Here is a 26,186-nt window from a genome sequence, read left to right on the forward strand (position 1 = left end):
TCCATGGAGAAATCTATACAAAGACTTGTATTTAGGAACAGAGAGAGTACATATTAAAGAAGAACCGAAGAGGACAGGGTAAAGAAGAGCAAGCAGATTTTGGATAATAAAATGTTGGTTGCGCAGTGCCCACAAATGATGAACCAGAGCGCATTAAGAATGCAACTCACAGCTGTCTCTCGACCTTTTCAGGCGGTTGGATGAAGATCCTATGTCTCCTAACCCTTCTTCTTCCTCGTCTCTGATTCTTCCCATACAGAACACCGCACGGGCCGCCGGCCGGACCACCGGCCCCCACCGTCTGTGTTCCTCCGCCACCCCCACCCCCACCCCAGCCCCAACCCCCACCCGCGTCGAGTTTTCTTCATTCGGCGAGGCCCCACAACCACCCGAGCCCCTTCGATCGCACCGGCAAACTCCGGCAAGCTCTGAAAAATTAACTGACCCAATTTTGAAATTTAGTCTACTGTGATTTAACTAGTGTGGAATATAAAAGGGGAAAACCATAAGCATTAGGAGTATAGTGTTGAGCGTGCCATGGCGGATCTGAAGGTGCAAATCGGACAAAGGCAACTTCACAACCAAGACAAGAAATCAGAGTAAGCAGTGGCGATCTATTTTCTTGTTGCGATAAATAAGTTGAGCAGATACGAAAGAGTACCTCCTCTGGTGCGGCGCCGTGTACGCATCTGCTGAGAATTTGACGGTGCTGCGGTAGCGATGGCTGTCTGCAGCGTGGAAGCAGATCTAGGAGGGTAGACGGTGGCGGCGGGGCGCGGTGGACGAGACGGTCATAGGAGCGGCGCCGGCAAGGTGGACGACGGCAAGGATGAAGCAAGAGGACGGGATGCAAGGATCCCGGTCCGAAGCCGTGGATGAGAGAGGTCGATCTCTTGTAATGGACGGCGGCGTTGGGGTATCAACTCCGGCATGGTGGAGGAGGACGGTGGTGGATGGGGTGGAGGACGGCGGCGGATGGAGGGTGGGATGGAGAGGGTGTTTTGGCGCCCACGGAGTACGAATGGGGAAAAGGGAGGTAGAGAGGAAGGGGGGAACCATGTATTCAGGGCGCGCTTGTCTCAAATGCGAGGAAATTTACAAACTTAGCCCCCGTTTCAAATTTCTACTACATCACAGCAACATTAGTTGGTTGGGGATAGGACGGTAATCTCGCATACACCGAATATTTGCCGACGAGAGTTTGTTTTTGGCGCCCACCGTGTATGGATATGAATCGGGGAGGGAGTCGATTTCAGCCGAGGACACACTGTGTTTTGGCGCCCACCGTGTATGAATCCGGGTGAGAGGCGGTTACGTCACGTTTGGGTGAAATTACAAACCTACCCCTATCGAAACCTATAGAAATCCAGCAGATAGGCTTTGCGTGGCAGGGATAGGCAGTAGTGATTTCCATCTCGCAGATTTTGGTTTCGGGCGGTTACTGCGACTTTCCCCGCTTCGTTCAAATTTTACAGAGTGCACATTTACCATGCCAACTCAATTCGAATCCCGTTTGTATTATATTTTTTTGGGGCAGGATCCATTTTCAATTGGAATTACATTCTATATACATGATTTTTTTATATATACTTTCAAAAGCACAACAAAGAATTCTGCTCCTTTATATGTATAATATGATTTACAAATACAACGATCTCGAAATCTTAAGGTTGAATTCGATTTTTTTAATCAAATTATGTTCTACTAAAATGTATGGATCAGTAATATCTACATATTAAATAACATAGATGTGCGTGAATTCATATGAGTATGCATGTTTGATAGATCAATTTTGGTTCGAGTATGGATTACATGTATCGCCATCTCGAATTCAAATATTTCAATCCCTTTTTTGTTCACTCCTTTCACGCCCATCTCTCTCGCATGCATGTTCCTTCAGGTAGCTATCACTCTCTTTTCTACAGCTCACCCGCACGCTCACTTCATGTTTCTCCTATCCTCGCAAACATGGTCTCTCGGCGTCTCCCTTGAGAAGTGTCACACTCTCCCTATCATTATACATTACATGGTTTTCATTATCTCTCACGTCTCTACTGTTCTCTGGTATCACTCAGGACCTAAGCTTTCTTTTTCACCGCCACACACACAATCTCCACTCGTCTTTCACTTTGTCTTTCTCTCTATGGGACTCTCTCACACACCCTATATGTCTCTACATATGACTCATACCACTAAAATTACTCTCTCTCTCTCTCTCTCCTGTAGACACAACATTTGTTGCGGTCTCCTTTTCGTCTCCATCCCAGACTGACATTATTCATTTGTTTACCGATCAGACAACCCCGACTACCGTCTCCTCTCTCTCTCTCTCACAGACACACACACACAACTCCTGCTTCCACTCCCCTTCCCGACTACCGTCTCTCTCTCACACACACAAAACTCTCGCTTTCACACCCTGACTCGTATTTCTCTCACAAACATTTATCGACTAGCTAGCCTCTAGATAGGTTTATACACCCGCACACTCGTGCTTCCACCATCGCATACATGTCTCTCTCCCGCTCCTTGTATCTATGTAGATTTTTCTTCCCTTCTTGAGACACACCCTCTCGATCGTGCACACACACACTATCGCCTCATTTTAAGTTGATACCTATCGCACACACACTCCTTGTGTCTTTGTCACACATGCACTCTGTCCTCCTCCACTCTCCCTCTCTCTCACACACACATGAGCTTTTTGCAACATCCAGCAAGATGCCCATGTGTTGCACGGAACATCAAGATGCATTTGTATGAGTAGTTTATCTTGTGGGGGAAAGGATGAACGAGGGAAGGCCTTATTTGCAAATGTGGAGAGGGGTGTGGGTATCTTTTTGCAAAATTGCCATAGTTTCCTTCCAATCCGTCAGATATAGATCGGACGGCCTATATTGCAGGATGGCAGGCACACGATCATCGCCAACAATGCTTTTTATAAGAGTAGGGATAAAAAATAGAGTTGATGATGATGGTGGGCCTGCCATCCTGCAATGTAGGTCGTCCGATTTATATCTGACGGATAGGAAGGAAAATATGGCAATTTACCCGCACTCTTCACCACATTTGCAGATAAGGCCTTCCCTCGTTCATCCTTTTCTCCCACAAGATCTTGATGTTCCGTGCAACGCACGGGCATCTTGCTAGTAAGAGTAGAAATTAGACATATACCACTTCTCGAATCTTGAAACAAACAACATTCCTCCCTCATCTCATCAAAACCGTCAAAGGAATATATTTTGAGTGAAACATAACATATTTTTAGTGATATACGTATTTCAAAACTAGACTTTTTTTCTATCAAATAGGTGAATATGTAGTAATCTACTTTGATCGTGTGGTAACGCATTGGCACATTGCTAGTAGTTATTATAATTTTTTGGACACCAGACAAAACGGTGGAGTACATATACGAAGAGAAGAGGCGCACGCACGCAGTCGACCTCTCGCTGTCTCGCACACATGAGTGTTACGTAAAGGCGACATTAACAAATAAACCCTAAAACCCTAGGTGCATGATTGCTGCATTCGCGGGTACCGGGTACATGGTGGAGCACCTTTGTAGGAATAGTCAGCTCGCGTGATAATTTGATCCGTAGGAGTTGATGGTCGGGACCACAGGTGAACGACTTGGAGCGCGGTGGCTCGCCAGTTGCCACAGATCGAGTAGCCACGTTTAAAATATCGTTTTTAGCGGGGTTAAGAGTTCCAATTTTCAATGGCGCGTTATAAGTAGTAAGTAGTTTTTAGAATGATTGGTATGTAGCGAAAATGGAATTCATAGTACTACGTACCTCCTTGGCGTATGGTTGTATGGTTTTTTTTGCGATGGAGGTTGTATGGGTTTATGTTGCGAGATGTTGAACCTGGTAGTTCTAGGGCAAATACTATGGTTTACATTTAGATGCTGGTTTTCAGTAATGAAAATCGGAAGGGGAAACCCTTCTTTGATTAAGAAAACTACTACCTCCATTCTGGTTTACTAGTCCCCATCGTACTTTGGGTCAAAGTTTGTCCATGAATTTTACTTGTAAAATGTGAATGGAAAAGGAGATTTTGTTATACCCAAACAAAAAAGGACTGGAGGGAGTGATTGCTCTAACACGGACGCGACCTCTCATAGCGCAGGCATTGAACTGGCACGCCGGCCAAGAGGGCCGCACTCGCTGCAGGTCGGGCTGAGTATGCCTCCTCGCCACATGCAACCAGCTTAAGACTACCCCACCTGCCTTCATTGAATCCGCGTGTGTGCCGGCAACACGTCCTTCCGCGAGCCGACAGGCATTTTAGAACACAAAAAATGACTAAAATATAATTAATTTACGCATGGTCTTGACTTGTTGTGCTCACACAGGTAGCAGGAACTAGTAGAGGATTTTCTTTATTTATAACTCTCCTCACATTTTTTTGGCTTTGAAGTGAATCATGGTTGTGGACATTATGTATGAATGTCTAGATACTTGTGAACATGAGTTTGATGTGGAAGTTGAACTTGGAATGTCGCGCTTGCGCGTGAACTATACCATGTCCAATGCTTCGTCTCTTATTGTTTGGAAAGTAATTGCTGTTATTACATGACCCAAAAAAACATTTTGTGCCACATCAGTAGATGCACGGACATCACAATAGGCATGCTGACTGGATAAACATTTGAACCTTGCTATTTTGAAGGAAATTTTGTATTGACAACAATTTTAGATAGCAGGAGACGCCTAGCCTGCTCTGCCTTTGCTAGCTTATTTCTGGCTTCTTCCATCTCTTCTTTGGCTTGGGTGAAGAGAGCATCTGATTGCTCTGTTCGCTTCTTCAGGAACTCAGCTACATTCTCAAGGGCTACTGCATGCTTTCTTTCAGCCTTTACTAATGCCACGAGGACACGAACAGCTGATGACTCCACCTGGCTTGTGTGTAATCCAGCATCATCTGCGAATTTGCACCTTGTGTCTAATCCAGCATCATTAGGGAACTGTCACCTTGTGTGTAATCCAGCCTCATTTTGGAAACATGATCTCGAGGTTGACCATACTTCCCTCCTCATAGGAACTGCATCCTGACATGAAGTTACTTATTTTTTAGATCAATACTCAGAGAAACCTAGATCCATTTAGTAGAAGCAAGATAAACAGAACTCGGAGAAGTGAATTCAAAAGGAAAAAAATAAAAACAGACTACAAGGTGAGAACACCCACTTCCCACATCAAGCTAAAAATGAAAGCATTAGGACGATTAAGACTCTTCTTATTACACATCGAAGAACACCACGCTTAAGAGAAACAGAAACTACAACATATACTCATCGAAGAACACGAGGCTACACGAAAGTAATTGAAAGGGTGTTACTTACCAAAGCTCGTTTTACAGGTTCGGTGCAGCTCCTCTTTAACTTGCCACGCTCCTTGAAGATGTCCCGAATATCCCGTGTTTGATCTTCATTGCTCCTCTGCATGTTCACACTCGTGGTTTTAAAATCTCAACATAGCAAGAAAAATATACTACTAGTAATACTCACGCATCTTGTGGGCAACATTAAAGCACTCGTCTGCCAAGTTAGAGCATCTCCAATAGAATCGCAACGCGTGGCGCTTTAAAAATCTCAACATGCTATCTCTACTCTCTTCTGTACTATTATATTTATTTTATATTTAATATTTAATATTTATCTCTACTTCCTTTACTGTCTACTTTTTTTCACTATACCTTTTCTTCTTGCAATATAGGTCGTCCGATTTATATCTGACAGATAGGAAGGAAACAAATGGGAATTTTGCTAAAAGATACCCATACCCCTCTCCAGATTTGCAAATAAGGCCTTCCCTCATTCATCCTTTTCTCCCACAAGATAAACTACTCATACAAATGCATCTTGATGCATGCAACGCATGGGCATCTTGCTAGTTCTAAAAACCTTTCGATCATTTGCCACACTACTGGTTGCAGATGAAAAACCTACCCAAGCACATCGCGATACAGGAGTGACGCACAATTACAAGCTGATATTCTGTTGGACAATGGAGGCTATAACCAATTACTTTTACAGGAACAATAGCACACAGGAAATTTGAAGGGTAGGTATGAACAAAATTGGAACTCCACATGTACTGCTAAGTGATTCAATACACACATTAACAATCAAGGAGGAGAACGATGGTCGCGGTGGCCTCTGTGAGTCATGGTCGGCAACGGGAGTCAGTTCATTGTCCATGATGGTGGTACTTCTGCGCTTGGCGTCGGCTTCCGGGAAGCAGATCCGAGACCATGGAAGACGATGCCAGGAAGAGGCTCCGTGTATGATGACGGCGGTGGACCGGCTCCAGTGCGGCGTACGAGGTCGTCGATGAGGCAGATGCGCTGCGGTGGATGAGTGTGCCGATGTAAAGGGGAGGAGCACGAAGGCTGCGGTGCCGTGGAGAAGTCTATTTTGCGGTGGGGATAGAAAATGGGGAGTATTTAGGTGTACTACTCTGGGTGCCGGGTGGGGTTGTCTTTGTAGGGTGAACCTGAAGTTACGAAAATAGCCTCCTACCAAGCGTCATCCGTAGGCCTGTTCCGAAGGCTATGATGGTAACTTCCCACTTCTTGAATCCGGGTCACGGGAGATTGTCCCACCGACCTCAACATTTTGTGACACTGGACTCCTCGTGTGGCGTGTTGAGTGATTCGACTAAGCAACTAGCGACTAGTAGTAGTAAACTCTGCAAATTAGGTTTGACCGAAGTCAAACTTCCTAAAGTTTGACCAAGTTTATAGAAAAATATAGACATTTAGCATAACAAATATGTATGATGTGAAAGTACATTCAATTATGAATCTAATGGTACTTATTTGTTATTGTATATGTTAATATTTTTTGTTATAAGCTTTCTGAGAGTTTACAAAACTTGACTTTGACCAATGCTAATACGCGGACTTAAATAAAAACGGAGGGAGTAAACATTTGTTTTCTTAGTTTGTAGTGAACTAATCATTTGTTGAAATTGTGAAATAAATATATTAGGCTATTGACTTTGAATGTAATGTTCTATACAATTCAATAGTTACAATCATTATCGAATCCCAAGATGTATACAAGGTCTATAGTACTTCACAACATGCTCAAACTCACATAATCCCAGTCAAATGAGAATCTAAATGCATTTCATAGTTATTACTTTGTAGGATGCAACAAAAACAACCATAACTCTACATCAGCCATTATAGAAGCAACATTTTGACTTATCCCAATGTGTGAATGAAACATGCAGAGAGAGCTTTTGAAGATGGAGCAGATAGGGCGGGAAAGATGGTATGTATGTGGACGAGAGAGTAGGAGATAAACCTAACGAGACAGAGAGAGAGATAGAGAGAGAAAGAGAGAGGAAGAAGTTAGGTATGTGAGAAAGATGGATACATGTGATATACATGAGATGCGTGTGCATCTGGATTCTGTATACATGGAAGGAGAAGAGACAACATGTTTGATGAGAGAGCTGGAAAAACATGGACGAGAGGGGAATGATCTCGTGGGTTGAGGGATTGACAATTTTGTGCGGGGGGGAGAGGGATTGGTAATTTTGTGCAAGAGAGAGAGAGAGGGTGGGGGAGGAGTCAGTCAGCCGTCGTCACATCACCCTGCTTCCAAAAGACACTGCATTCTCTAGCGCGGTGTGGTCGCCATCTTCGATCTGCTCGATGCCCTCTTTGAAGATTGAGGTGTTGTGCATGTTGGGGTGCAAAGAAGCACAAGCGAGAGTGGTCGCCGTATAACCTTGGATGGGGATGAATTGTGTGTTCGGGGGAGTGTGTGTGTGTGTTGTGCTGCGTGTCTCTTTGTGTGTGTGTGTGTGTGTGTCAGATATTGAGAGAAAACAAACCTAAGGAGAGAAATGGGTATTCACGAAGAGATTGTGCGGGCCTTGAGGTGGGCAGGGGCCGGGTGAGGGTGTCAAAATGTGCGCGTTGATGCATGTGTTGCATGCGACCATGCGAGGGACGGACGAATCGGGAGAGATGGTTGTTGTGTTACGGATGCTCCTCTCTGTGTGTCTCTCTCTCTCCCTCTCTCCCTCTCTCTCTCTCTCACACACACAAGTAAACTAGAAGACTGTTCTCTCATGTATACACAACGTATCGGCATCTGTCTATGTCTCACTCATGCATGATCATTTGCACATTCACACATCTCTATGTCTGTATCACACACACACACCGTCTCCACATTGCCCTTCCGCCACAACACACATATGGACACATACACACGTTCTCTCTCAGTCACACACACAAAATCAGTATTAAAAAAACTAGGGCACACCTAAAACGTCCAAATAAACACGAACTGGAGCTAAATTCAAATATATGGAAATATTGCAGTGTAAAGAACTTTCACAGGAAAAAAAGTTGAGTAATATTCGAGGATTGTTTTCACACACACAAAAAGGTTCGGTCGATGTCCTTCGAGCGCGAAACGGTGACGCACCGTTCGATCGACCACGCGGCCGCGGTTCACGCGCTTGCACAGGATTCGGTATCGTGGTTGTGGTACTAACTAATAAAAGCGCAGCCTAAGTCTAATGTTTACGTGTACTAGTGCGGTTTTCTTTTAAGTTTGACCAACCTTACATATAAAACTAAAGTAAGCTCCCACACACGCAGTCATCAATATGCCACCGCCGCCGTTGCGCATGCCGGCGCCCGCCTGCTCCGGACAACAATTTCTCGCCCATCACCGCTGTGTCGCCGCCATCCCTGTGCCATGAAGCCGAAGGCTCGCCCGCTCATGTCGTCTGCAGTCCCTCCTCGTGATGCCGCTGCACTGCCAAGCACGCGAGCAGCTGGTGGAGCCGCGTCTATGCACGCAGCGTACAAAGAGGAGGATGAGCGTGTGCTCCAGCACGCCGGCGAGGAGGAACTAGCATGTCATTGTCGTCTCCGCCCGCGCGGAGGAGGCGCGCATGGTGGCTGTCGCGGCGGAAGCCGGTCGCGCACGCGTCGAGCCCGCAAACCAGGTGCAGACGCGGAATCTACCTTCGAGACCTTGAATGCCACGTGGATCCTGCAATCTGAAGGAGCAATTTGGGTCAGTCGACTCATGTGAGCCGTTTGATGCAACATGGATGGCTAGAAGGGCTTCTTCCACCTCTTCTGCCGTCTTCTTCCTTCGCTCCGTCGAACTTCTTTCACAAATCGACTGACCCAAATTATACTACTATACGAACGTATTAAGTACAGTAGGAAGACGAGGATACTAGCAGTAGTACCAACTGCAAGAAGAACAGTAGTAAGACATAGTACTAGTACTACTGTACGTACTAAAGAGTTCAAATAATGAGAAAGAACATAAACATAGTTCTGCTGGGGCCTCAGCACAACACACCCTTGAAAATAAACTAAGCAACTAGTCCGCTTGACACTGCAGTAGAACCGCATGAGCGACGGCACTGCCACCTACTCAGAGTCCGAGTCCACGTCCTCAACTTCGTCCTCGTCCCTCTTCCTCTTCCTCTTCGCCGACACTTCTTTGCTTGAACCGGACACTGGGCTCTGCTTCTTCATCCAACCCTTGTAGATATTTAGACAAAGGTAGGCATCCATTGCTGCGTACAAGATGTGATCTTCATCTAACATCTTCAACTCCCATGCATGATGAAACTCGTGATGAGGTTTCTTCAGTCTAGCGTACGAAGGATCAATCATGGCTGCTGCCAGGGTCAGCATTGAAGGTTGAGAGGAGGACACCAGGCTTGCCTTATGGAGATTGAAGGGCTGGCCTACAACGAGACCTATCCGACGTAGGGCATCCCTGTCGTTCTTAAAGCCTACAGTAATGAATTTCACTCTTTTGTCCTCGAGGAAGTTCTTAAAATCCTGGCACTCAACATCGGCATGGCATATGTGGTAGACCAAGCAAACATTATGTACGCAAACCTGGATCACGGCGGGCTTCTTCCTCTCTTCATCCTTTAGATCCTTCTCTCGTCCCAGGACTGTGGTGTACTCAACATCTAGCCCAGCGACCCACTCATCCGTTGAACTGTTGAACATGCGTAGGAAGCGAGTAAGCCATGCTTTCACCGTCTCGGATCCACGTGTGTAGGTGACGATGAACTGATCGCCGGTGATGGCTCTAACCTGGTACTCAGCGGCGACCATGGAGATTTGGGAGGCCTTGGATTTTGGAGGAGGGTTAGGAGAAGTTGAACTGTTGTACCCCGCAAAAAAAACTGGGAGAAAACTAATGTGAAAGGACGGGACAACTGGGAGGGAACTGTTGTAAGGTAGAAGACGGGGACGAGTAGGGCGTGCGAACGGCGTGGGGTTGCTGGCTTGCCTAGTGGATAAACGGCTGCAAGCCCTCAAAGAGTTCTCGAGAACTATGCGGGACCCACTAGATGTCATGTCTACTAGACCCATATCGTAGGCCTGACGGTATAGCTTCTACCTGTTCGCACGCCATACCGGCGCGTGGATGTAACTTCACTTAATTCCGTCAAACGTCGCGCCTCCCACGCCCTTCGCCTCCCTCGTGCAGTCGCGCCCTTTGAGACTTCGACTGGCTATAAATGAGCAAAAATTTTGCCTTTTTTAGACAAGCAATTTCTTTTGCCTACTCCGCATGCATGATACTCCCTCTGGTCCTTTTTACTCCCGTCAACCGTTTGCAAAGTGTTTGACCAAATTTATACTTTTTTGAACACCACCTTATATTAATTAACCAGCCACACCAGTACACTCATTCGATACAATATTCACCACACAGGGCGGTACGTTATTTACAAGAATACCATCTAATCTATTGTCAAAGCTATGCTTAGCGATTAAGTGTGCCACCTTATTGGCCGAACGGCTAATATTTTACAATTGAAGATTGTTGATCAACTTTGAGATGCTCAACGCTTTCATCTTCAGGTCACGCATAGCAGACCTGTCATAGTCCCTCGATGCAAGAGACGCTACCACGAAAGCACAATCAGTCTCTAAAATTACAGGATTATGAAGAGAAATACCTATGTAGAGACCGGCAATGCAAGCCCTAAGCTCCGCTTCCTCCACGCTTTGACAGGCATCAGTGAAATCCCACGACCAAATTTATACTAAAAATATCAATATCTACAATACTGATTATAATGAGTATAAGAACTACGTTTTATAATGAGTGTAAAAATATTGATTTGACATTGTGAATGTTGACACATTTTTCTATAAGTCTGGTGAAAGTAGAGGTACATTGACTTTGGACAAAACTTAAATGCACAATGTAGACTAGTTCCTCCGTCCAGGTGCATCCCATGTCCTATCTTGTCATCACAACAAGGTTAGCTATTAGAGTACCACTACCTCCCTTCTAGTTTAAAGGGCTCGATTCAAAAATTTCACCTACTCTTAGCAAGATAGTAGAGGCGGTGGAATAGTTTTTGAAGTCTGCAAATGTACTCAACTAGTGATGTCGTTCTTCACAAAAAATGTGTTTACCAATGCATGCATGAACACTAGTTACTCTAACCCCCCTCTCTTCTTTAATTCTTTGCCACATCAGCATGTTTGCTATTCCCGTGTGCATGATACCAGCTAAGATACAACCATTATGGCTAGCCTTAATCATCGCATGCAATAATTTAGTGCACCTTGAAGTATGAACATGTGTGGGGCATATATGTTTTTAATGACTTGAGACTATACCTAGCCCGACATGCAAGATGACTTATTATGCACTGTTCCCAATAACTGCAGGAAGCCCGTTCGTCTCCAAATCTTTTCCTCTCCATGTGTGGAAACAATATGCCTGCCAAACTCTCCTTCTCCCTTCGGCAGTCCCACCACTCCACCCCGTGTGAAAAAATCTGCATGCATGACTCTCCTCCCCCCACGCTCGTCCAATCCGTTGTGACCAGCAATATTTCCACCCCTTCGCTCCCTCGTAATTTACTCCAACAAATATGCCCATGTAGCTGTTACTTAACTGCAGGTGCATTGGGTCACTGACATATGGGCCCAATGGGGGTCTAGCCCACATGTCAGTGACGCAACTGGACCTACAGTTAAGTCAGTGCAGCTCAGTCCATACCATACGTAGGTGTGCCATTGCTCGCTATAAATACTGCACCTCCCACGACATCGCTATCTCCTCCCCCTCACGTTCACGTTCATCGCTATATCCTCCCCCACCCTCTCACATCGACCACCATGGCATCGCCCCTCCCAAGCCCTAGGAGCCCCTCGCTGCACCGCATGGACGGTCACGCGTTGCCGTTCCGTTCCTCGCTGCCACTAGTCGAGGAGGACACGTTGGTGTTCCGCTCCTCGCCGCTACGCGACGCGTCGCCGTTCCGTTCCTCGCGCCACTAGTCGAGGAGGACGTGTCGGCATTCCACTCCTCGCCGCGACGCGACACGTCGCCCTTCCGTTCCTCGCCGCCACTAGTCGAGGAGGACGCGTCGGCGTTCCGCTCCTCGCCGCGACGCGACACGTCGCCGTTCCGTTCCTCGCCGCCACTAGTTGAGGAGGACGCGTTGGCATTCCGCTCCTCTCCGCGACGCGTCGAGGTGGATGCGTCGGCGTTCCCAATCTCGCCAGCACACGCGCCGGAGGACGCGTCGGCTTCTCGCTACGAGGAGAACGCTGCGCCGCCTGCCAAGCCCCCCAGCCTTGAGGAGCTTTGGAAAGAATTGGATGTCGCCTTATGGGAGGCTTTGCCTCTAGCAGAGCGCGCCAAAATAGAGGCGGAGAAGAAGGCCGAGGAAGAGAAGCGCACCGCAGAACAAGCTGCCTGGCAGGCCTATGCCGCGTCCGAGAGAGTCAGGCGATTGGCTCTTTGGCAGAAGGCTCGTGCGAGGGCCGTGAGGGTGGTGGAGGACGCCCGTGCCGATGCCCTGAGTGCAGTCGGGCCCAAGCGCCTCATCTACGCTTGACGGTACATGGACTGGGTGCACACTTCCAGCGAGGAGGAGTACCTGTTGGCGCCGGATCACCACACCGGTGAGATCGCGCTCACCCGCTGGCAAGCCGCCAATCAGCACCTCGCGAGTTGCGAGGTTGAGGAAGAGGCATTGTGTCGGCGCGCTGGGAAACAGCCGCACACCAGGGCACTCGTGGCGCGCCGCAAGCGCTCCTGTGAGCGCCGTGGCTTTTAGGAGGAGTATGATTTTTGTTTCATAAGGCGATCTCATTAGTTTTGGGATGCAAATGATAAATCCCGAACGTTCAGGAATTTTTAGCATCCTTAATTAAGTATGTAAAAGGGAAAGTTTGGAAACCTTGTGTATTCGTACACATTTTGCAAGTACGTGCATATAGCACAAACTTTACTATATACTATCGCACTACACGTCTCTCTCGATATATGCTTGCAGACTGTGCTACTCCCTCCGTCCAGGTCAATAAGTCATCTTTGGTTGTGCACCGTGACCAAGAAGGAGGGAAGACTTATACACCTAGATGGAGGGAGTACTACTATTAGTTATGTACGTGCAAATGCATGTTTTAACATTACGATGCGGTTTTTGTAAAAGTAGAAAAACAACACTAGTCAAGCTTGTGAAACGATTCAATGCAAAACAAATGCAAAAATGCTCGTTTGATTGTTTACTTTTAGCTTCCTTCTCTGTGGTTATTTCTCTGTCGTACTTTGTACGGAGTATCTCACTGGTTGGAAAGGCATGCAAATTCGCAAACCGCTTCCTACACCCTGTATCGAATTTTTTGCCTAACAAGTTGTGCCGTGCAACTGGAATTCCAACTTGAGTACTACTACTAGTAGGAGTACCAGGGGCCAGTTCTTTTAGGCTTCTAGATTAGTAATCCCGTAACTAGTACCTCCGTCCTTGTTTATTTGGTCCCCATTGTAATCTGTGTCAAATTTTGATCATAAATTTAACTAATGAAATGTTAGTGCATGTCACATGCACTACTCCATCCGTCTAGGTGAGTAAGTCATCTTAGGCTATGCACCGTGACCAAGGAGGAGGAGAAAACGAGAAACATTAATGTTTATTTGCCAATTAATAGTATTGCATGCAATGAACTAACCACTGCATGTCGTGTTTGATATCCCAAGTCATTAAAAGCATGCACACTCTTTATCTCTTATTGGTTGATATGTCAAGAAACAAGAAACGAGGTAGAAGTTAATGCACCGCGCCTAAGTGTTTTGGGATTATTTGGTTTTCGTAAGATGACTTACACACCTAGACGGAGGGATTACAATGGTGAGGAATAAACCAGTTAAATCTTTGGTCAAAATTTAGCACAAATTACAATGGTGAAGAATAAACTAGGACGGAGTAGTAGTTTAGAAGCCCAAATAAATGAGTAGTACTCTCCACTGTGACTAGTCTTGTGGGAAAAGCTGGGGAAGCCTCCAAAAGAACTGGCCCTAGGAGTAGTAGCTAGGGATCGAGTGTGGGAGATGAATCGGAGAAAGTAAATGCAGAGAGATGAAATGCAAAAAGACGGAGGGGTGTGATGGTGCTTGTCCGTTTATTTTACCAGGCCACTTATTACTGGGAGTGGTTGGGTTTTGTGATATGACGGCTTTACTGCCGCGCCACGAGCGGGGTGAGAGGTGAGACTCCCGTGCAGCACCGCCCTCTACACTTGTACTATATCGGTCGTGGTTTATTAGTCCCCCATTGAATTTGACTGAAGATTTAACTGAGAAAATGTTAGTGCATGTCAACAAAAACTATATCGTTGGATTCGTATTTGAACATAGTTTTGAATGATATAATTTTAGGTGACATGCATCAGCATTTATCATACTATATATAATGTTAGTTCAATTTTTGGTCGTACTAATCTATAGTAGTAAGGTGCCCGTGCTTTGCACCGAAGAGTGAAATGCATTGATCGGGGAGTTGTTTATTTTGACAAAGGATGTGGGGGTCATCTCATGTGTAACGGGTATCGATAGGTTTCTTCGGATATTATTTCATCTCTAGAGCTCACAAACATCGGGGTGAAATAGATAAAAAGGTATCTTTTGGAAACAAAAGCGTTCAATTGTTCAACCTGCATCCAAAACTTGTGAAGAAATAACACTTATTGGGCTTTGCAAGAAATGATCTTTAAGAATTAGTTTTTGAGTATCGATTGTTATACATGTTGGCTACAGATGACATGGCACTTTCTTATAGTCAACAATTGGCTATACTATTAAGTAATATTAACCATGCCCTTATACACCTAGATGGAGGGATTAAATCAGGATGACTTGCAAGCGGGCAGAGGAGATGTAAGAAATGGTTCATCGTAAGTCTTTCACCAGTACTGTAGTAAAAATTCATACATGGAAGATTCTAGACTAAACCATAAACGGATACACTTTTATTCATGTGCGATACTCCAATAGAGCAAGATCCTGCATGGAAGTCTCCACATGCTTAGACAGCGGATTACATTGAGCGATTTCGAACAGGAAGGAAAGAAACACATACGGTGCAACGGGAGCAGCACTGTTGGTGTTGAGGTTGTCACCCATGTCCAAACACCACGTAGACACGGTCTTTGAGCATGGTTCGTAGTCATTCCACGCTCGGGCATTGAAGTTTGTAACTATTTTAGATTAGAATATACTACTCCACCGGTGCTAGTAGTAGAGCAGAGTCCTACTCTACTAGTACTCTACTCAAGCAAGTTAGGGCATAGCACTGTAGGGAGTACCAGTACTGTGATCACTCAAGCAAGTTGTCTGGCATCGACATGACCCTACGCTACTGGTATGTGTCTCATAAGTAAAGTGGCGTGATGTAGTCATCATCACCTGTCCACTTCCCGCAGCACATATTCGCTTCTCCATCTTTGTCCGCACATAATCTCGTCCAATCTTCCATCCCCGCTAAGGCGCCTCCCCCCTCGTCCGAAACCTAAGCACTAACAATGGCAGAACCGAGCAGCGTCCGCTGAAAGAGTGGCTGGAATTCGCTCCCCACAGAGGTAATCAAGCTCATTGTTTCACGTGTGGACAATCTCAGTACCATGCCGCTCGCCGCATGCTCGTCGGGGCTGTACCGTTTACTCAAAGCCCTTAGGCCGGATCTTTTTAAGCCAGCTCCTTGCTTGCGGATGCTGCCTGATCTTCAGAAACGGCGTGTCACGCAGCATAACGATCATAGGGTGGCAAGCATCAACCCCCTTGACTGCGATCCGATCCCCGTCAGCCTCAACTACATTAATGGTATGTACTGGGTCGGCATGAACACGTCTTGGATGGTGCTCGTCGACCGTCGCGGCAGCTGGATGCTCGTGGAGGTCTACACCCGGCGATTGATCCCCCTTCCTTCGATTAACACTGCACTGCTTTGGCACCGCGGCCCAGAATACTCGGAATCTTACAGTAGCCAACATGATACCAAGTTTGATTTGCTCAAGGTTGTAATCTGCCAAGTGCCCACAAGATCTACGGATTATAAAGACTTCAAGCTAATTGCGTTCTTCAACCACGGTCTCGCCTATCTGATAGGTCACTGCGGTAAGTGGATAAATCTGCATGTCCATCGCAGGATCATACATCCTCCATGGTTCTCTGATGCCATTGAACACAAGGGCTTCATTTACGCTGTCGACTCCTTCTATGGCTGGACGTATTGCTGGCCTACTCCAGTCATCGCTACAAATGGCTGTTACAGTAGTATGTTACTTTCCTATGATATCATGATGGCTTGCTTACATTACTGTCAACATTTGCTGAAAAAATATTCATGCTCATAACATGCTGTTCTTAAGATTGACTAAATCAAGAGCCCTTTTTTATTTTGACTCCAACTTGATATGATGTTGTAGGCCGCCTAGTGTCCCTACCCTTCCTAATCCCAGAAACTTTCAAAGAAAAGCGGCATGGCAGTTGCAGGTGGTTCCTGGCTCGATCAGACGACGGCGAAAGATTGATGATCGTTCGCACATACCGGACGTGTTATTTCGCGGAATACAATCACAGTCACTACAAAGTCTTTGAGCAGGATCCCAGCTTCTCTGGGCCTTCAGGAATTTTTGACTGGAGGCTGGTAAGTAGCCTTGGTACACGCTCTCTGTATGTTGGACTGAATTATCCGATTAACCAGGAGATAACCGACGGCAAGGATCATGATGGCAGCGCGGTTTCGTTCATTACGCAAAACTGTGTGTACACATCGTACCATGCGTCTCTACATGCACCATACCCTGATATGTGCCGCCATGCTCTGCAGCCCAAAGTAGGAGAGAGGGTCGCAAGTATCAGACTTCGACCTGCTGGCTGGAGTTTCCCCCGTCAGGCACCCATCTGGTTCAAGCCACCAGCCAATCTCCACAGCTTAATAAATAGTAACGTCTAACTGAGCCAGTTAGTTAGATGCGTACACTTAGTGTAGTAGGATCTTTATTTTGTTTGATGCATACACTTGTTCTTTTTTGGTAGCCCTTTTGTAATGATGGCTGATGTTTGGTTTGGAAGAGAGAGCTGTGTCTTCACTCTTCTGGCCTGCTTATTGCTTCTGTTGCACCCCCAGCCCTAGTTGCTGCTGCTGCTATTTTCAATGTACGATCAGTAGTATATTTCGTCTGTTGGTTGAATAAATGAGTTGTTAGAACGACAAACACAATGTTTTGGAAGTCGTTGCACGGTTCGATCCTTTAGTGCCTCGTGCCATACGTAGCGCATACTATTTTTCATACGGAACACATTTTCCACTTGTTGATAACATGCAGCCCACTGATGAAGGCCCAATAGAGAAGCCCATAATTAACTGGAAGGGAGGCTCTCACATGAATCTGGCCCACGTACATGCTCATGGTCCCCTAAACATAAATAAGTAAATAAATAAATAAATAAAGCTAAATGCTCAAGCACCAGTTCGTTGGGAAAATAGGTAGCCCAGTATTTCTTTTTGAAGAATACCCAAGCTAGGCCTATTTGTTTTCTCCGAATTACTGGGCTGAAAATCTTTCAAGAAGAGGAGGGATGCATTCCGGCCTGGCTTAAGAGTATGGTCAATGTCTGTTAAAAGTAATATCAAAAGGGGTTGAAAATTCCAAAAAAATTATAGCAAATGGGATATAAGTTTCTTTTTTTGTTTTTGTTCTTCACTGATATCTTATACGTATTTCATTGGATTTAACATGACATAGTACTAATTTATTTTTAAATTTGTTTTAGTATGGCTATTAATTTTTGGATTAAGAATATTTCATTCCCCAGCAAAAATTTGCGAATTTTTTCAAAATTTCCCACATATTTAGTTAATTTTTTGACCCTGGTACTGACCAGAAAATGGCCAGCGATTCTAAAAATGGAAAACGGGCTGAAATAAATTCCATATGAATTAGAAAATGAGTAAAAATTATAAAAATAATAGCAAATGGGCTGTACACAACACAGATTTCGAAGCTGACTTGTTTACGCAAGGCTTTGTCGGTGAACACACGATTCTAGCAGAAGTGACTGTTGGATGTCCATCCAACGGCCGACGTCCTTCTTCAATCTCTGATCTTCCTATTCCATCTGCCTAAACTAGCGCCGGCGGGACTGCCTGCTCCCTCCTCTTGGGGTCCATTGTGATGCCGCTGAGGCTTCCCAGGCCCACCCTACTACCTCCGCTGGCCTGGCCGCACGCAATCAACTGCCTCCTTATTACGTGAAAAAAATGATTCCTCCCACACACATCTGGGGCGCACCGGTTGGGAGGCTGACTGTAACACCCTCGATGCGGCTATATCTGCCACGTGTCGAAGCACGACTTAGAGGCATAACCGCATTGAAAGCAATGTCGCAAGTGAGGTAATCTTCACAACAACCCATGTAATACATAAGGGAAAGATATACATAGTTGGCTTACAATCGCCACTTCACACAATCACATGAATAAAGCATTACATCAACCAGATACACACAAGGTCTGACTACGGAACCAAAATAAAAGAAGACTACCCCAAAAGCTACACAGATCCCCGATTGTCCCAACTCTACGTCAGGATGCCCTTCGTCAGGATGCTCCACAAGTTCATTATTCTACATTCTTTTCTTCTCAGGTGGATTCAAGTTTTCTGTGTTGATCATATTATTTTCCTTGTTTCAAATGCTTTCTCATGCCGGTGCAATTCTTAATCATTCACCTCTCGCTATTCATTTGTTCCGGAGTACTAAAGATATCTCAGAAGATGCTAGTGTTTATTCTCATTCATTCAAGATCTTTCGAGAATGTTGTCTTATTCAAACCATTTAATTCAACTGGTGCATTCTCCTTTTCAAGTAATCATTTCAACGGTATATCTCTTGAGTGGGCCCTAACCCACAGGTCTTTCCCAGGATCTTACCTGACTCTTCTTATTTTACCGGAGCTTTTCTCAAATCTTCTAAAGTTTGACGTAAGAATGAATTATCATCAGTCATATGTATTTCTCCATGATCTTTCAAATTATTTTCATCGTTGGCTCAACCTCTTCGCTTTTGATTATTCCGGAGTGCCCCAACAATTCACGATGGTGTTTCCCATCATCATTCTCGGATCTTGAAGACTGAAGAAGAGTTTCTCTTCAATCTTGTCCATTCTCTCAAAGATTCATGGTTCAAGCTTGATGCCATCCTCTCATATTTTTTTCCGATTGTGAGAATTCTTTCCACCCATCCGGAGAAATTCAGCAGTCTTTTCAGTTTGATTCTCTGGAGCTCATCATCTCAGAATTATTCATTCATTTTTCTTAAAATCTTACCGGTGCATCATTCAAATATCCTCTAATCAGTTCATGATCTCTCTGTTCAATTGCATCTTGTTTTCTCTTAAGTACCTTCATTCATTTGCTAATCCTTACCAGTGATTCATTCCCCTTGCTTCGTTTGTTTTCAATTCTTATGATGGTTTGCTCAAGATTCTCTTCCATGGTTATCATATTAATTCTTTCGTTCTTTCAAATCCTACCGGTGGATCATCGAAGGCCTCTTCAAGTTTGCGCTATATCTCTTTTAATCCTTTCTACGAGAATAAGTAGTATGCCAAATCCATTGTTTGTCATCAATGTAAATTGGTGAAGGATACGCATAAGGTAATCCTTATTCTTGTTTCACCCAAGCGATTAATTCCTTATTCCGGAGGTTCATCTAAATTCTTGATTTTTGTTGTTCATCTTTTCTTTGCGGAGTTCCAAACTTTTCCGCTTTATCTCATCGCGAAGCTCCATCTAAATCATTGCAAGGATTCACCTTGCGTTTTCAACTTCTCTTTCCTTTCGTGTGATCATTCTTTTGTTTACCAGAGTTCTTCATGAAGGTTCTACATGATGGTTCATCAAGGATTTAATTCCTTCTTGAAGTGTTCATTGAGATTCTTTTCACAGGAGTTCAAGCATTACTCATCTTGCATCCCAAAGTCCAATTCGTTCTATCTTATCTTTTGAGGTGGTGTTATGTCATTTTTGATAATTTTCCTTCGTGTTTCATGTTTCACAAGTTATCAAGAATGAGATATTTTAAATCCATCAATCTCGTCATTGGAGTTATCTTGGGTTATATTTCACCTAAAGCCTTCCCTAAGGATTGTTGCTATTATGGTGCTTATAAATGACCCAAGTTCTTCTATCCTCCCGGTGAAATAGTTTCTCGCCTCCTTATTCATATCAATTCAAATCCATTGTTTCCGTTAGTGGTAGAATTTCACCTCATACTTTTGGGAAGTTTTCCATAATCCCACTACAGGCTTACTCTTTTCATTGTTGGTTTTCCAACAACTACTTTCGACCCTTCTCCTAATTAGGCTTTTTCAAGCTCATTCGAGATAAAATATATTGTTTTTTCTCCTCTGTTCATTCCATTCCATTCTCTCTTTTCTTCCGGAGGCATTGTGATGTTGCTCTTTTCACTTTTCATCTCGGATTGTGAGGATCATGTTCTTTTCGTGCTTATCTATTCAATCGGAGTGTCGTGCCCTCTTTTCAAGTTCTTTCATTCTGTCAAGTTGTGCCTCTTTTCTACCGGAGTGCTTTCTAAAATCTTTCTTACCCATTGTGCCATTCTTTCAATAGTTCCGGAGGAAAATGTGTTGTCGATTTCATCAAGTATCCTCATCTTGTCAAGATCATGTTCGATTCTTTCCATTTACAGTCGGAGTGCTGTCCAAATTATATCATTATTTTCCCTTCGCTATCTGGTTTAACCGAGTGTTATGTCTATCATTCCTCTTCTAACTGGAGTCTCATCCAAGTGCTTTATTTTGCCAAGTTCATATTATTGCCTTCCATTTCCAACCGGAGTGTTGTCGTATTTCATCTCTATCGTTCCCTGTACTTCTCGTTTCGACCGGAGTGCTTGCATGTACTTCTTTCCCATTGCAACCCTTTTTCTCATGTCTTTCAACCTATAGGGTTCTCGTGATGTTCCTTGTTCCTCTTTTCTAACGGAGGTTTTCAACTTTGTTCATCTTCGTTGTATTCTGTCTTTCAATTTGTTCAACCTCTCAAGGTTCGTGGTTTCACTCAATTGTCAAAGAAGCAACTTAGTTTTTAGCGCTTATCTTCCTTTTCCGTTGTCCCTCCGGTGCCATTCTAGATCTCAGGACGAGATCCTCTCGTAGTGGTGGAGTGTTGTGATGCCCCGAGACCATTGTGCCAGGTGTCTTCCAGTTATTCGCTGTTGTTGCCATGTCATTCGCTTGCGTTTTGCATCTTGTCTTGTCATCATGTGCATTGCATCATCATTTTTTAAAAACTTGCATCCGTCCCGGTCTCCTTGTTCCACCTGTTGTCCGTTTTGATCCCAGACACACTTGCACGCGCCCGCGGCATGTCCAAAATAGTATTTTACAAGTGGCCGGAAAATGTTCTCGGATTGGCTTGAAAGTTGGCGTGCGGTCTTATTATAGTGTAGATAGACCGCCTGTGAAGTTTCATCGCATTCGGAGTTCGTTTGATAGCCTAACCGTTAAACTATAGCGGCATTATAGCCGGGCACACGTCAGACGTTTTCGGTCTCCGGAAACAGTCGCTGGGCCTCTCTCTCTCTTCACTTCTCTCAGTTCGAGACCATCTACACAGTCCACTGATGTCTACTACACAACCTTCTTCTTGTAGACGTTGTTGGGCCTCCAAGCGCAGAGGTTTGTAGGACAGTAGCAAATTTCCCTCAAGTGGATGACCTATGGTTTATCAATCCGTAGGAGGCGTAGGATGAAGATGGTCTCTCTCAAGCAACCCTGCAACCAAATAACAAAGAGTCTCTTGTGTCCCCAACACACCCAATACAATGGTAAATTGTATAGGTGCACTAGTTCGGCGAAGAGATGGTGAAACAAGTGCAATATGGATAGTAGATAAAGGTATTTGTAATCTGAAATAATAAAAACAGCAAGGTAACGAATGATAAAAGTGAGCGTAAACGGTAGTGCAATGCGTTGAAACAAGGCCTAGGGTTCATACTTTCGCTAATGTAAGTTCCCTCAACAATACTAACATAATTGGATCACATAACTATCCCTCAACATGCAACAAAGAGTCACTCCAAAGTCACTAATAGCGGAGAACGAACAAAGAGATTATGGTAGGGTACGAAACCACCTCAAAGTTATTTTTTCCAATCAATTCGTTGGGCTATTCCTATAAGTGTCACAAAAAAACCTAGAGTTCGTACTAGAATAACACCTTAAGACACAAATCAACCAAAACCCTAATGTCACCTAGATACTCTAGTGTCACCTCAAGTATCCGTGGGTATGATTATACGATATGCGTCACACAACCTTAGATTCATCTATTCAACCAACACAAATGACCTTAAAGAGTGCCCCAAAGTTCCTACCGGAGAATCACGACGAAAACATGTGCCAACCCCTATGCATAGGTTCCCAATGTCACGAAACCCGCAAGTTGATCACCAAAACATACATCAAGTGGATCAATAGAATAACCCATTGTCACCGTGGTTATCCCATGCAAGACATACATCAAGTGTTCTCAAATCTTTAAAGACTCAATCCGATAAGATTACTTCAAAGGGGAAACTCAATTCATTACAAGAGAGAAGAGGGGGAGGAGAAACATAGGATCCAACTATAATAGCAAAGCTCACGATACATCAAGATCGTGCCAAATCAAGAACACGTGAGAGAGATCAAACACATAGCTACAGGTACATACCCTCAGCCCCGAAGGAGAACTACTCCCTCCTCATCATGGAGAGCACCGGGATGATGAAGATGGCCACCGGTGAGGGATCCCCCCTCCGGCAGGGTGCCGGAACAGGGTCCCGATTGACTCTTGGTGGCTACAGAGGCTTGCGGCGGCGGAACTCCCGATCTAATCTCCATTCTGGAAGTTTTAGGGTATATGGAGTTATATAGGCAGAAGAAGCACGTCAGGGGAGCCACGGGGGCCCCACGAGGCAGGGGGCGCGCCCTAGGGGGGTGGGCGCGCCCCCCACCCTCGTGGGCAGCCCCCGTATCTTCTGACGTGGGGTCCAAGTCCATCAAGTGTGTTTCCTTCCAAAAATAACTTCTCCAGTTGATTTCGTTCCGTTTCGACTCCGTCTGATATTCGTTTTCTTCAAAACACTGAAATAGGCATAAAACAGCAAATCTGGGCTGGGCCTCCGGTTAATAGGTTAGTCCCAAAAATAATATAAAAGTGGATAATAAAGTCCAATATTGCCCAAAACAGTAGATAATATAGCATGGAGCAATCAAAAATTATAGATACGTTGGAGACATATCAAGCATCCCCAAGCTTAATTCCTGCTCGTCCTCAAGTAGGTAAATGATAAAAAAGATAATTTTTGATGTGGAATGCTAGTTGGCATAATTTCAATGTAATTCTTCTTACTTGTGATATGAATATTCAGATCCGAAAGATTCAAGACAAAAGTTCATATTGACATAAAAATAATAATACTTCAAGCATACTAACTAAGCAATTATGTCTTCTCAAAATAACATGGCCAAAGAAAGTTCATCCCTACAAAATCATATAGTTTAGTCATGCTCTGTAACATACCAAATTTTCAATTTGGAATGTTATACATTAGATCATCATGCATATCATATTTTATTTTGCTTTTGGTTTTGATCCTAGAAAATCCTAAGCAACTCAAGGACCCACGGAGAGAGTTGGGGATTTCATTATTTACATATTTGAGTTTTCTCAAATTTTGTAAACAGGATCATTTGATTTTATTTATTTTATCATCAATTATTTCTATTACAAAAATATGAGAGAGGGAATAAGATGACTTTCCCAAAATATAGAAATATTGAGGATTTAATAAAAAATCAAATAAGATTTATTTCAGAGTTTTTCGGTATTTTTTATTTGAATTTAGGAAAAATGCGCATTTTTCAAAATTGCACTTAGGGCCCAGATAAATGTTCACTTTATCGGGCTTCATTTTAGAAACCCGAGAAAATTTATTTCGTGATTTTTGGAGTCCGTTTAGTATTTCTTTTTATTTTTCTTTCGAGCGTAAAAAAAACGAAACCGACTTTGGGCCGTACCCGAGCGGGACTCCGCCCGGGGGCGCCTTTATATAGCGCCGCACCCGAGCCCCCAGCCCACACCAGCCCGAAGGCCAGCCGCCCGAAACCCTAGGCCCAGCCGCCGCCAGCAGCCGCCGCCGCCCGCCGCTGCCGATCCGCCGGAGCAGCGCGTCGCCCGAGGTTTGCCGCCCTCGAAATCCGTGCCGTTTAAAAAAAATCTGTTCGTCGTTTTCTTTTTCGTCGGATTTTTCCGTGGTTATTTTCTGATCGCGATTTCTGATCCGATTTTCGTTTTAGTATAACTTTTCGCTCGTTTATCGGAATCAGGCGATTCAAGCGCCTGGAGTTTCGTCTCGAAACCCTCTTTCCGAATAATCAACTTAAACAAGTTTTTGCTACTGTAAAATTTGACTTAGATCCAGATTACTAGAACGAAGTTGTTTTCTTTCGCCGTTTGATTTCCTTTGCTTCGTTCGATTTGATTCGTTTTGCAAACCAGGGTTCTTAAGTTGAACTTTCTGGTTAGATCTTCTATTTGAGTTTTACCTGTGCATTAGATGAGTACTTATTGTATGATTGTTTGTTGTCTGCGATAGAATACCCGGAGTGCGCCGCCTGTTACTTTGAATCTCTAGGTTTCGCGGATCATCAGCAAGGCAAGTAACACTTTGATCATACCTTTTTCCACAACCCAGTTTTATTGCATTAGATCAATCCTCACACATTGCATAATTAGGATCTAATTAAATTGTGGGATGGGAAGTAGATGAGGTAGTACCTATTACCTGTTTATTATCAAACCTTTGGGAGTTATTTCTACGTTTGCTTATTATGCCATGCTATGCTAGTAGACGTGGATTGGGTGAGTGATATCCATGACAGATGTGAGATTGTTAATTAATGGTTTATCTAAGGTGGCAATCTAAACACACATCTGGGTGGATTGAGGCACCTGGGTATTCCAGGACTTGCCTGTTTTTCTTTGGACCGCCACCCAGGCTCAAAGGGATCATGAGACTATTCATACTAGAAACTTCCGTGTGCAGCCACAAGCCATTATGGGCTCTGGCATAGTTGACTAAGTTGTGCGAACTCTTACAGTGGTAGACTAGCAGATGTAGGGGATGTAGGTGGTACGGTCTACCCGATCGTAAGGTGCTAGCGCTTCTGAAAGACTATGTCTCGGTCATCCGTCTTCTCAAACACCATGTAGTGCGGGAAAACAAACGGAGGCGATCGAGTCTTGTGGGGAAAAGTGCGCAAACCTCTGCAGAGTGTAACAAACTAATCATGGTTAGCCGTGTCCCCGGTTATGGACATTTTGAGTATCTAGTACCTGGATTTTCATGTGAATCTCAACATGTTACTCTAAAGTTAATTTTGTTGGGTTTAATGATGTTATTTTAATTGAGATTGAGAATGCTGTCAACCATTCTCAATATTTAACAAGCACCATGATAGTAATTAAATTTATTCCGTTGAAGTAGGGAAAAATTGGCTTTACGCAAAAACTGTAACCATAGAGCTTTCCACCAGCCAAATATGCATATAGTATAGTTGTTGCATTCCATTACTCTCTATGTGTTACCTTGCCAGCATATTCCATGTGCTGACCCGTTTTCGGGCTGCAACGTTAATGTTGCAGACTTTTCAGACGACGATTAAGAGTTTTTAGGTCGTGGTTCTATACTCAGTGATGCCGTTGGAGTTGATGGACTCACTTATCTTCCAAGCCTTCCGCTGTTATCGTTATTAGATGGCCTTAAGCCATATTTATTGTAATAAGTT

This window comes from Triticum urartu, chromosome 3A, assembly GCF_056163025.1.
Source record: "Triticum urartu cultivar PI428250 chromosome 3A, HENAU_Tu73, whole genome shotgun sequence".
NCBI classification, from domain to species: Eukaryota; Viridiplantae; Streptophyta; class Magnoliopsida; order Poales; family Poaceae; genus Triticum; species Triticum urartu.